At 35.2% G+C, this 14,692-nt stretch overlaps 1 protein-coding gene across 1 annotated transcript in view; it reads right to left on the reverse strand.

The window, feature by feature from the left end:
• Positions 1 to 14,692, reverse strand: part of ATRNL1 (attractin like 1) — a 1,189,422-nt gene that overhangs the window by 937,287 nt on the left and 237,443 nt on the right. The window lies entirely within an intron of this gene.

The following is a 14,692-nucleotide window of genomic DNA, read 5'->3' on the forward strand; positions in this document are numbered from 1 at the left end:
TAGATGTCAGTATAACGCTACAATCACCATTAGATGTCAGTATAACGCTATAATCACCACTAGATGTCAGTATAACACTATAATCACCACTAGATGTCAGTATAACGCTATAATCACCATTAGATGTCAGTATAACACTATAATCACCACTAGATGTCAGTATACTGCTATAATCACCATTAGATGTCAGTATAACGCTATAATCACCACTAGATGTCAGTATAACGCTATAATCACCATTAGATGTCAGTATAACACTATAATCACCACTAGATGTCAGTATAACGCTATAATCACCACTAGATGTCAGTATAACGCTATAATCACCACTAGATGTCAGTATAACGCTACAATCACCACTAGATGTCAGTATAACGCTATAATCACCACTAGATGTCAGTATAACGCTATAATCACCACTAGATGTCAGTATATCGCTATAATCACCATTAGATGTCAGTATAACGCTATAATCACCACTAGATGTCAGTATAACACTATAATCACCACTAGATGTCAGTATAAAATCCACCACTAGATGTCAATATAACACTATAATCATCACTAGATGTCAGTATAACACTATAATCACCACTAGATGTCAGTATAACACTATAATCACCACTAGATGTCAGTATAACACTATAATCAACACTAGATGTCAGTATAAAATCCACCACTAGATGTCAATATAACACTATAATCATCACTAGATGTCAGTATAACGCTATAATCACCACTAGATGTCAGTATAACACTATAATCATCACTAGATGTCAGTATAACACTATAATCACCACTAGATGTCAGTATAACACTATAATCACCACTAGATGCCAGTATAACATCCACCACTAGATGTCAGTATATCGCTATAATCACCACTAGATGTCAGTATAACACTATAATCACCACTAGATGTCAGTATAACACTATAATCACCACTAGATGTCAGTATAACACTATAATCACCACTAGATGTCAGTATAATGCTACAATCACCACTAGATGTCAGTATAACGCTATAATCACCACTAGATGTCAGTATATCGCTATAATCACCACTAGATGTCAGTATAATACTATAATCACCACTAGATGTCAGTATAACGCTATAATCACCACTAGATGTCAGTATAACGCTATAATCACCACTAGATGTCAGTATAACGCTATAATCACCACTAGATGTCAGTATATCGCTATAATCGCCACTAGATGTCAGTATAACGCTATAATCACCACTAGATGTCAGTATAACGCTATAATCACCACTAGATGTCAGTATAACATCCACCACTAGATGTCAGTATAACACTATAATCACCACTAGATGTCAGTATAACGCTATAATCACCACTAGATGTCAGTATAACGCTATAATCACCACTAGATGTCAGTTTAAAATCCACCACTAGATGTCAGTATAATGCTACAATCACCACTAGATGTCAGTATAACACTATAATCACCACTAGATGTCAGTATAACACTACAATCACCACTAGATGTCAGTATAACGATATAATCACCACTAGATGTCAGTATAACGCTATAATCACCACTAGATGTCAGTATAACGCTATAATCACCACTAGATGTCAGTATATCGCTATAATCACCACTAGATGTCAGTATAACGCTATAATCACCACTAGATGTCAGTATAACGCTATAATCACCACTAGATGTCAGTATAACATCCACCACTAGATGTCAGTATAACACTATAATCACCACTAGATGTCAGTATAACGCTATAATCACCACTAGATGTCAGTATAACGCTATAATCACCACTAGATGTCAGTTTAAAATCCACCACTAGATGTCAGTATAATGCTACAATCACCACTAGATGTCAGTATAACACTATAATCACCACTAGATGTTAGTATATCACTACAATCACCACTAGATGTCAGTATAACGCTATAATCACCACTAGATGTCAGTATAACGCTATAATCACCACTAGATGTCAGTATATCGCTATAATCACCACTAGATGTCAGTATAACGCTATAATCACCACTAGATGTCAGTATAACGCTATAATCACCACTAGATGTCAGTATAACGCTATAATCACCACTAGATGTCAGTATAACACTATAATCATCACTAGATGTCAGTATAACGCTATAATCACCACTAGATGTCAGTATAACGCTATAATCACCACTAGATGTCAGAATAACGCTATAATCACCACTAGATGTCAGTATAACGCTATAATCACCACTAGATGTCAGTATAACGCTATAATCACCACTAGATGTCAGTATATCGCTATAATCACCACTAGATGTCAGTATAACGCTATAATCACCACTAGATGTCAGTATAACGCTATAATCATCACTAGATGTCAGTATAACACTATAATCACCACAAGATGTCAGTATAACGCTATAATCACCACTAGATGTCAGTATAACGCTATAATCACCACTAGATGTCAGTATAACGCTATAATCACCACTAGATGTCAGTATAACGCTATAATCACCACTAGATGTCAGTATATCGCTATAATCACCACTAGATGTCAGTATAACGCTATAATCACCACTAGATGTCAGTATAACGCTATAATCACCACTAGATGTCAGTATAACGCTATAATCACCACTAGATGTCAGTATATCGCTATAATCACCACTAGATGTCAGTATAACGCTATAATCACCACTAGATGTCAGTATATCGCTATAATCACCACTAGATGTCAGTATAACGCTATAATCACCACTAGATGTCAGTATATCGCTATAATCACCACTAGATGTCAGTATAACATCCACCACTAGATGTCAGTATAACACTATAATCACCACTAGATGTCAGTATAACGCTATAATCACCACTAGATGTCAGTATAACACTATAATCACCACTAGATGTCAGTATAACGCTATAATCACCACTATATGTCAGTTTAAAATCCACCACTAGATGTCAGTATAATGCTACAATCACCACTAGATGTCAGTATAACACTATAATCACCACTAGATGTCAGTATAACACTACAATCACCACTAGATGTCAGTATAACGCTATAATCACCACTAGATGTCAGTATAACGCTATAATCACCACTAGATGTCAGTATAACATCCACCACTAGATGTCAGTATAACGCTATAATCACCACTAGATGTCAGTATAACGCTATAATCACCACTAGATGTCAGTATAACATCCACCACTAGATGTGAGTATAACATTATAATCACCACTAGATGTCAGTATAACACTATAATCACCACTAGATGCCAGTATAATATCCACCACTAGATGTCAGTATAACGCTATAATGACCACTAGATGTCAGTATAACACTATAATCACCACTAGATGTCAGTATAACATCCACCACTAGATGTCAGTATAACACTATAATCACCACTAGATGTCAGTATAACACTATAATCACCAATAGATGTCAGTATAACACTATAATCATCACTAGATGTCAGTATATCACTATAATCACCACTAGATGTCAGTATAACGCTATAATCACCACTAGATGTCAGTATAACGCTATAATCACCACTAGATGTCAGTATAACACTATAATCACCACTAGATGTCAGTATAACACTACAATCACCACTAGATGTCAGTATAACGCTATAATCACCACTAGATGTCAGTATAACGCTATAATCACCACTAGATGTCAGTATAACATCCACCACTAGATGTCAGTATAACGCTATAATCACCACTAGATGTCAGTATAACACTATAATCATCACTAGATGTCAATATAACGCTATAATCACCACTAGATGTCAGTATAACGCTATAATCACCACTAGATGTCAGTATAACATCCACCACTAGATGTCAGTATAACGCTATAATCACCACTAGATGTTACTATAACACTATAATCACCACTAGATGTCAGTATAACACTATAATCACCACTAGATGTCAGTATAACGCTATAATCACCACTAGATGTCAGTATAACGCTATAATCATCACTAGATGTCAGTATAACACTATAATCTCCACTAGATGTCAGTATAACGCTATAATCACCACTAGATGTGAGTATAACACTATAATCACCACTAGATGCCAGTATAACATCCACCACTAGATGTCAGTATAACGCTATAATGACCACTAGATGTCAGTATAACACTATAATCACCACTAGATGTCAGTATAACACTATAATCACCACTAGATGTCAGTATAACATCCACCACTAGATGTCAGTATAACGCTATAATCACCACTAGATGTCAGTATAACACTATAATCACCACTAGATGTCAGTATAACACTACAATCACCACTAGATGTCAGTATAACACTATAATCACCACTAGATGTCAGTATAACATCCACCACTAGATGTCAGTATAACGCTATAATCACCACTAGATGTCAGTATAACGCTATAATCACCACTAGATGTCAGTATAACGCTATATTCACCACTAGATGTCAGTATAACGCTATAATCACCACTAGATGTCAGTATAACACTATAATCACCACTAGATGTCAGTATACTGCTATAATCACCACTAGATGTCAGTATAACACTATAATCACCACTAGATGTCAGTATAACATTATAATCACCAGATGTCAGTATAACACTACAATCACCCCTAGATGTCAGTATATCGCTATAATCACCACTAGATGTCAGTATAACACTATAATCACCACTAGATGTCAGTATAACGCTATAATCACCACTAGATGTCAGTATAACATACTCCACTAGATGTCAGTATAACACTATAATCACCACTAGATGTCAGTATATCGCTATAATCACCACTAGATGTCAGTATAACATCCACCACTAGATGTCAGTATATCGCTATAATCACCACTAGATGTCAGTATAACACTATAATCATCACTAGATGTCAGTATAACGCTATAATCACCACTAGATGTCAGTATAACACTATAATCATCACTAGATGTCAGTATAACACTATAATCACCACTAGATGTCAGTATAACACTATAATCACCACTAGATGCCAGTATAACATCCACCACTAGATGTCAGTATATCGCTATAATCACCACTAGATGTCAGTATAACACTATAATCACCACTAGATGTCAGTATAACACTATAATCACCACTAGATGTCAGTATAACACTATAATCACCACTAGATGTCACTATAATGCTACAATCACCACTAGATGTCAGTATAACGCTATAATCACCACTAGATGTCAGTATATCGCTATAATCACCACTAGATGTCAGTATAATACTATAATCACCACTAGATGTCAGTATAACGCTATAATCACCACTAGATGTCAGTATAACGCTATAATCACCACTAGGTCAGTATAACGCTATAATCACCACTAGATGTCAGTATATCGCTATAATCGCCACTAGATGTCAGTATAACGCTATAATCACCACTAGATGTCAGTATAACGCTATAATCACCACTAGATGTCAGTATAACATCCACCACTAGATGTCAGTATAACACTATAATCACCACTAGATGTCAGTATAACGCTATAATCACCACTAGATGTCAGTATAACGCTATAATCACCACTAGATGTCAGTTTAAAATCCACCACTAGATGTCAGTATAATGCTACAATCACCACTAGATGTCAGTATAACACTATAATCACCACTAGATGTCAGTATAACACTACAATCACCACTAGATGTCAGTATAACGCTATAATCACCACTAGATGTCAGTATAACGCTATAATCACCACTAGATGTCAGTATAACGCTATAATCACCACTAGATGTCAGTATATCGCTATAATCACCACTAGATGTCAGTATAACGCTATAATCACCACTAGATGTCAGTATAACGCTATAATCACCACTAGATGTCAGTATAACGCTATAATCACCACTAGATGTCAGTATAACATCCACCACTAGATGTCAGTATAACACTATAATCACCACTAGATGTCAGTATAACGCTATAATCACCACTAGATGTCAGTATAACCCTATAATCACCACTAGATGTCAGTTTAAAATCCACCACTAGATGTCAGTATAATGCTACAATCACCACTAGATGTCAGTATAACACTATAATCACCACTAGATGTCAGTATAACACTACAATCACCACTAGATGTCAGTATAACGCTATAATCACCACTAGATGTCAGTATAACGCTATAATCACCACTAGATGTCAGTATAACATCCACCACTAGATGTCAGCATAACGCTATAATCACCATTAGATGTCAGTATAACGCTATAATCACCACTAGATGTCAGTATAACGCTATAATCACCACTAGATGTCAGTATAACATCCACCACTAGATGTGAGTATAACATTATAATCACCACTAGATGTCAGTATAACACTATAATCACCACTAGATGCCAGTATAATATCCACCACTAGATGTCAGTATAACGCTATAATGACCACTAGATGTCAGTATAACACTATAATCACCACTAGATGTCAGTATAACATCCACCACTAGATGTCAGTATAACACTATAATCACCACTAGATGTCAGTATAACACTATAATCACCAATAGATGTCAGTATAACACTATAATCATCACTAGATGTCAGTATATCACTATAATCACCACTAGATGTCAGTATAACGCTATAATCACCACTAGATGTCAGTATAACGCTATAATCACCACTAGATGTCAGTATAACACTATAATCACCACTAGATGTCAGTATAACACTACAATCACCACTAGATGTCAGTATAATGCTATAATCACCACTAGATGTCAGTATAACATCCACCACTAGATGTCAGTATAACGCTATAATCACCACTAGATGTCAGTATAACACTATAATCATCACTAGATGTCAATATAACGCTATAATCACCACTAGATGTCAGTATAACGCTATAATCACCACTAGATGTCAGTATAACATCCACCACTAGATGTCAGTATAACGCTATAATCACCACTAGATGTCAGTATAACACTATAATCACCACTAGATGTCAGTATAACGCTATAATCACCACTAGATGTCAGTATAACGCTATAATCATCACTAGATGTCAGTATAACACTATAATCTCCACTAGATGTCAGTATAACGCTATAATCACCACTAGATGTGAGTATAACATTATAATCACCACTAGATGTCAGTATAACACTATAATCACCACTAGATGCCAGTATAACATCCACCACTAGATGTCAGTATAACGCTATAATGACCACTAGATGTCAGTATAACACTATAATCACCACTAGATGTCAGTATAACACTATAATCACCACTAGATGTCAGTATAACATCCACCACTAGATGTCAGTATAACGCTATAATCACCACTAGATGTCAGTATAACACTATAATCACCACTAGATGTCAGTATAACACTACAATCACCACTAGATGTCAGTATAACACTATAATCACCACTAGATGTCAGTATAACATCCACCACTAGATGTCAGTATAACGCTATAATCACCACTAGATGTCAGTATAACGCTATAATCACCACTAGATGTCAGTATAACGCTATATTCACCACTAGATGTCAGTATAACGCTATAATCACCACTAGATGTCAGTATAACACTATAATCACCACTAGATGTCAGTATACTGCTATAATCACCACTAGATGTCAGTATAACACTATAATCACCACTAGATGTCAGTATAACATTATAATCACCAGTAGATGTCAGTATAACACTACAATCACCCCTAGATGTCAGTATATCGCTATAATCACCACTAGATGTCAGTATAACACTATAATCACCACTAGATGTCAGTATAACGCTATAATCACCACTAGATGTCAGTATAACATACTCCACTAGATGTCAGTATAACACTATAATCACCACTAGATGTCAGTATATCGCTATAATCACCACTAGATGTCAGTATAACATCCACCACTAGATGTCAGTATATCGCTATAATCACCACTAGATGTCAGTATAACACTATAATCACCACTAGATGTCAGTATAACACTACAATCACCCCTAGATGTCAGTATAACGCTATAATCACCACTAGATGTCAGTATAACACTATAATCACCACTAGATGTCAGTATAACACTACAATCACCCCTAGATGTCAGTATATCGCTTTAATCACCACTAGATGTCAGTATAACACTATAATCACCACTAGATGTCAGTATAACATCCACCACTAGATGTCAGTATAACACTATAATCACCACTAGATGTCAGTATATCGCTATAATCACCACTAGATGTCAGTATAACACTATAATCACCACTAGATGTCAGTATAACATCCACCACTAGATGTCAGTATATCGCTATAATCACCACTAGATGTCGGTATATCGCTAGAATCAACACTAGATGTCAGTATAACATCCACCACTAGATGTCAGTATAACACTATAATCACCACTAGATGTCAGTATAACGCTATAATCACCACTAGATGTCAGTATAACGCTATAATCACTACTAGATGTCAGTTTAAAATCCACCACTAGATGTCAGTATAATGCTACAATCACCATTAGATGTCAGTATAACACTATAATCACCACTAGATGTCAGTATAACACTACAATCACCACTAGATGTCAGTATAACGCTATAATCACCACTAGATGTCAGTATAACGCTATAATCACCACTAGATGTCAGTATAACATCCACCACTAGATGTCAGTATAACGCTATAATCACCACTAGATGTCAGTATAACACTATAATCACCACTAGATGTCAGTATAACGCTATAATCACCACTAGATGTCAGTATAACGCTATAATCACCACTAGATGTCAGTATAACACTATAATCACCACTAAATGTCAGTATAACACTATAATCACCACTAGATGTCAGTATAACACTACAATCACCACTAGATGTCAGTATAACGCTATAATCACCACTAGATGTCAGTATAACGCTATAATCACCACTAGATGTCAGTATAACATCCACCACTAGATGTCAGTATAACGCTATAATCACCACTAGATGTCAGTATAACACTACAATCACCACTAGATGTCAGTATAACACTATAATCACTACTAGATGTCAGTATAACGCTATAATCACCACTAGATGTCAGTGTAACGCTATAATCACCACTAAATGTCAGTATAACACTATAATCACCACTAGATGTCAGTATAACACTACAATCACCACTAGATGTCAGTATATCGGTATAATCACCACTAGATGTCAGTATAACAATATAATCACCACTAGATGTCAGTATAACGCTATAATCACCACTAGATGTCAGTATAACGCTATAATCACCACTAGATGTCAGTATAACGCTATAATCACCACTAGATGTCAGTATAACGCTATAATCACCACTAGATGTCAGTATAACAATATAATCACCACTAGATGTCAGTATAACGCTATAATCACCACTAGATGTCAGTATAACAATATAATCACCACTAGATGTCAGTATAACGCTATAATCACCACTAGATGTCAGTATAACGCTATAATCACTACTAGATGTTAGTATAACGCTATAATCACCACTAGATGTCAGTATAACACTATAATCATCACTAGATGTCAGTATAACGCTATAATCACTACTAGATGTCAGTATAACGCTATAATCACCACTAGATGTCAGTATAACACTATAATCATCACTAGATGTCAGTATAACAATATAATCACTACTAGATGTCAGTATAACGCTATAATCACCACTAGATGTCAGTATAACGCTATAATCACCACTAGATGTCAGTATAACGCTATAATCACCACTAAATGTCAGTATAACGCTATAATCACCACTAGATGTCAGTATAACACTACAATCACCACTAGATGTCAGTATAACGCTATAATCACCACTAGATGTCAGTATAACGTTATAATCACCACTAGATGTCAGTATATCACTATAATCACCACTAGATGTCAGTATAACACTATAATCACCACTAGATGTCAGTATAACATCCACCACTAGATGTCAGTATAACACTATAATCACCACTAGATGTCAGTATAACGCTATAATCACCACTAGATGTCAGTATAACAACATAATCACCACTAGGTGTCAGTATAACATCCACCACTAGATGTCAGTATAACGCTATAATCACCACTAGATGTCAGTATAACAATATAATCACCACTAGATGTCAGTATAACGCTATAATCACCACTAGATGTCAGTATAACAATATAATCACCACTAGATGTCAGTATAACGCTATAATCACCACTAGATGTCAGTATAACGCTATAATCACTACTAGATGTCAGTATAACGCTATAATCACCACTAGATGTGAGTATAACATTATAATCACCACTAGATGTCAGTATAACACTATAATCACCACTAGATGTCAGTATAACATCCACCACTAGATGTCAGTATAACATCCACCACTAGATGTCAGTATAACACTATAATCACCACTAGATGTCAGTATAACATTATAATCACCACTAGATGTCAGTATAACATTATAATAACCACTAGATGTCAGTATAACGCTATAATCACCACTAGATGTCAGTATAACATTATAATCACCACTAGATGTCAGTATAACACTATAATCACTACTAGATGTCAGTATAACACTATAATCACCACTAGATGTCAGTATAACACTATAATCACCACTAGATGTCAGCATAACACTATAATCACCACTAGGTGTCAGCATAACACTATAATCATCACTAGATGTCAGTATAACGCTATAATCACCACTAGATGTCAGTATAACGCTATAATCACCACTAGATGTCAGTATAACGCTATAATCACCACTAGATGTCAGTATAACGCTATAATCACCACTAGATGTCAGTATAACACTATAATCATCACTAGATGTCAGTATAACACTATAATCACCACTAGATGTCAGTATAACACTATAATCACCACTAGATGTCAGTATAACACTATAATCACCACTAGATGTCAGTATAACACTATAATCATCACTAGATGTCAGTATAACACTATAATCACCACTAGATGTCAGTATAACACTATAATCACCACTAGATGTCAGTATAACACTATAATCACTACTAGATGTCAGTATAACACTATAATCACCACTAGATGTCAGTATAACACTATAATCACTACTAGATGTCAGTATAACGCTATACTCACCACTAGATGTCAGTATAACGCTATAATCACCACTAGATGTGAGTATAACATTATAATCACCACTAGATGTCAGTATAACACTATAAACACCACTAGATGTCAGTATAACATCCACCACTAGATGTCAGTATAACGCTATAATCACCACTAGATGTCAGTATAACACTATAATCACCACTAGATGTCAGTATAACATCCACCACTAGATGTCAGTATAACATTATAATCACCACTAGATGTCAGTATAACGCTATAATCACCACTAGATGTCAGTATAACACTATAATCACCACTAGATGTCAGTATAACGCTACAATCACCACTAGATGTCAGTATAACGCTATAATCACCACTAGATGTCAGTATAACGCGATAATCACCACTAGATGTCAGTATAACGCTACAATCACCACTAGATGTCAGTATAACACTACAATCACCACTAGATGTCAGTATAACACTATAATCACCACTAGATGTCAGTATAACGCTATAATCACCACTAGATGTCAGTATAACGCTATAATCACCACTAAATGTCAGTATAACACTATAATCACCACTAGATGTCAGTATAACAATATAATCACCACTAGATGTCAGTATAACGCTATAATCACCACTAGATGTCAGTATAACACTATAATCACCACTAAATGTCAGTATAACGCTATAATCACCACTAAATGTCAGTATAACACTATAATCACCACTAGATGTCAGTATAACACTACAATCACCACTAGATGTCAGTATAACGCTATAATCACCACTAGATGTCAGTATAACGTTATAATCACCACTAGATGTCAGTATAACAATATAATCACCACTAGATGTCAGTATAACGCTATAATCACCACTAGATGTCAGTATAACGCTATAATCACCACTAGATGTCAGTGTAACGCTATAATCACCACTAAATGTCAGTATAACACTATAATCACCACTAGATGTCAGTATAACACTACAATCACCACTAGATGTCAGTATATCGGTATAATCACCACTAGATGTCAGTATAACAATATAATCACCACTAGATGTCAGTATAACGCTATAATCACCACTAGATGTCAGTATAACGCTATAATCACCACTAGATGTCAGTATAACGCTATAATCACCACTAGATGTCAGTATAACGCTATAATCACCACTAGATGTCAGTATAACAATATAATCACCACTAGATGTCAGTATAACGCTATAATCACCACTAGATGTCAGTATAACAATATAATCACCACTAGATGTCAGTATAACGCTATAATCACCACTAGATGTCAGTATAACGCTATAATCACTACTAGATGTCAGTATAACGCTATAATCACCACTAGATGTCAGTATAACACTATAATCATCACTAGATGTCAGTATAACGCTATAATCACTACTAGATGTCAGTATAGCGCTATAATCACCACTAGATGTCAGTATAACACTATAATCATCACTAGATGTCAGTATAACAATATAATCACTACTAGATGTCAGTATAACGCTATAATCACCACTAGATGTCAGTATAACGCTATAATCACCACTAGATGTCAGTATAACGCTATAATCACCACTAAATGTCAGTATAACGCTATAATCACCACTAGATGTCAGTATAACACTACAATCACCACTAGATGTCAGTATAACGCTATAATCACCACTAGATGTCAGTATAACGTTATAATCACCACTAGATGTCAGTATATCACTATAATCACCACTAGATGTCAGTATAACACTATAATCACCACTAGATGTCAGTATAACATCCACCACTAGATGTCAGTATAACACTATAATCACCACTAGATGTCAGTATAACGCTATAATCACCACTAGATGTCAGTATAACGCTATAATCACCACTAGATGTCAGTATAACAATATAATCACCACTAGATGTCAGTATAACGCTATAATCACCACTAGATGTCAGTATAACAATATAATCACCACTAGATGTCAGTATAACGCTATAATCACCACTAGATGTCAGTATAACGCTATAATCACTACTAGATGTCAGTATAACGCTATAATCACCACTAGATGTGAGTATAACATTATAATCACCACTAGATGTCAGTATAACACTATAATCACCACTAGATGTCAGTATAACATCCACCACTAGATGTCAGTATAACATCCACCACTAGATGTCAGTATAACACTATAATCACCACTAGATGTCAGTATAACATTATAATCACCACTAGATGTCAGTATAACGCTATAATCACCACTAGATGTCAGTATAACATTATAATCACCACTAGATGTCAGTATAACACTATAATCACTACTAGATGTCAGTATAACACTATAATCACCACTAGATGTCAGTATAACACTATAATCACCACTAGATGTCAGTATAACACTATAATCACCACTAGGTGTCAGCATAACACTATAATCATCACTAGATGTCAGTATAACGCTATAATCACCACTAGATGTCAGTATAACGCTATAATCACCACTAGATGTCAGTATAACGCTATAATCACCACTAGATGTCAGTATAACGCTATAATCACCACTAGATGTCAGTATAACGCTATAATCACCACTAGATGTCAGTATAACACTATAATCACCACTAGATGTCAGTATAACACTATAATCATCACTAGATGTCAGTATCACACTATAATCACCACTAGATGTCAGTATAACACTATAATCACCACTAGATGTCAGTATAACACTATAATCACCACTAGATGTCAGTATAACACTATAATCATCACTAGATGTCAGTATAACACTATAATCACCACTAGATGTCAGTATAACACTATAATCACCACTAGATGTCAGTATAACACTATAATCACTACTAGATGTCAGTATAACACTATAATCACCACTAGATGTCAGTATAACACTATAATCACTACTAGATGTCAGTATAACGCTATAATCACCACTAGATGTCAGTATAACGCTATAATCACCACTAGATGTGAGTATAACATTATAATCACCACTAGATGTCAGTATAACACTATAAACACCACTAGATGTCAGTATAACATCCACCACTAGATGTCAGTATAACGCTATAATCACCACTAGATGTCAGTATAACACTATAATCACCACTAGATGTCAGTATAACATCCACCACTAGATGTCAGTATAACATTATAATCACCACTAGATGTCAGTATAACGCTATAATCACCACTAGATGTCAGTATAACACTATAATCACCACTAGATGTCAGTATAACGCTACAATCACCACTAGATGTCAGTATAACGCTATAATCACCACTAGATGTCAGTATAACGCGATAATCACCACTAGATGTCAGTATAACGCTACAATCACCACTAGATGTCAGTATAACACTACAATCACCACTAGATGTCAGTATAACACTATAATCACCACTAGATGTCAGTATAACGCTATAATCACCACTAGATGTCAGTATAACGCTATAATCACCACTAGATGTCAGTATAACACTATA

The sequence above is a fragment of the Phyllobates terribilis genome, unplaced genomic scaffold (assembly GCF_046119375.1).
Source record: "Phyllobates terribilis strain yellow unplaced genomic scaffold, ASM4611937v1 Scaffold_5__5_contigs__length_657084704, whole genome shotgun sequence".
Taxonomy (NCBI): Eukaryota; Metazoa; Chordata; class Amphibia; order Anura; family Dendrobatidae; genus Phyllobates; species Phyllobates terribilis.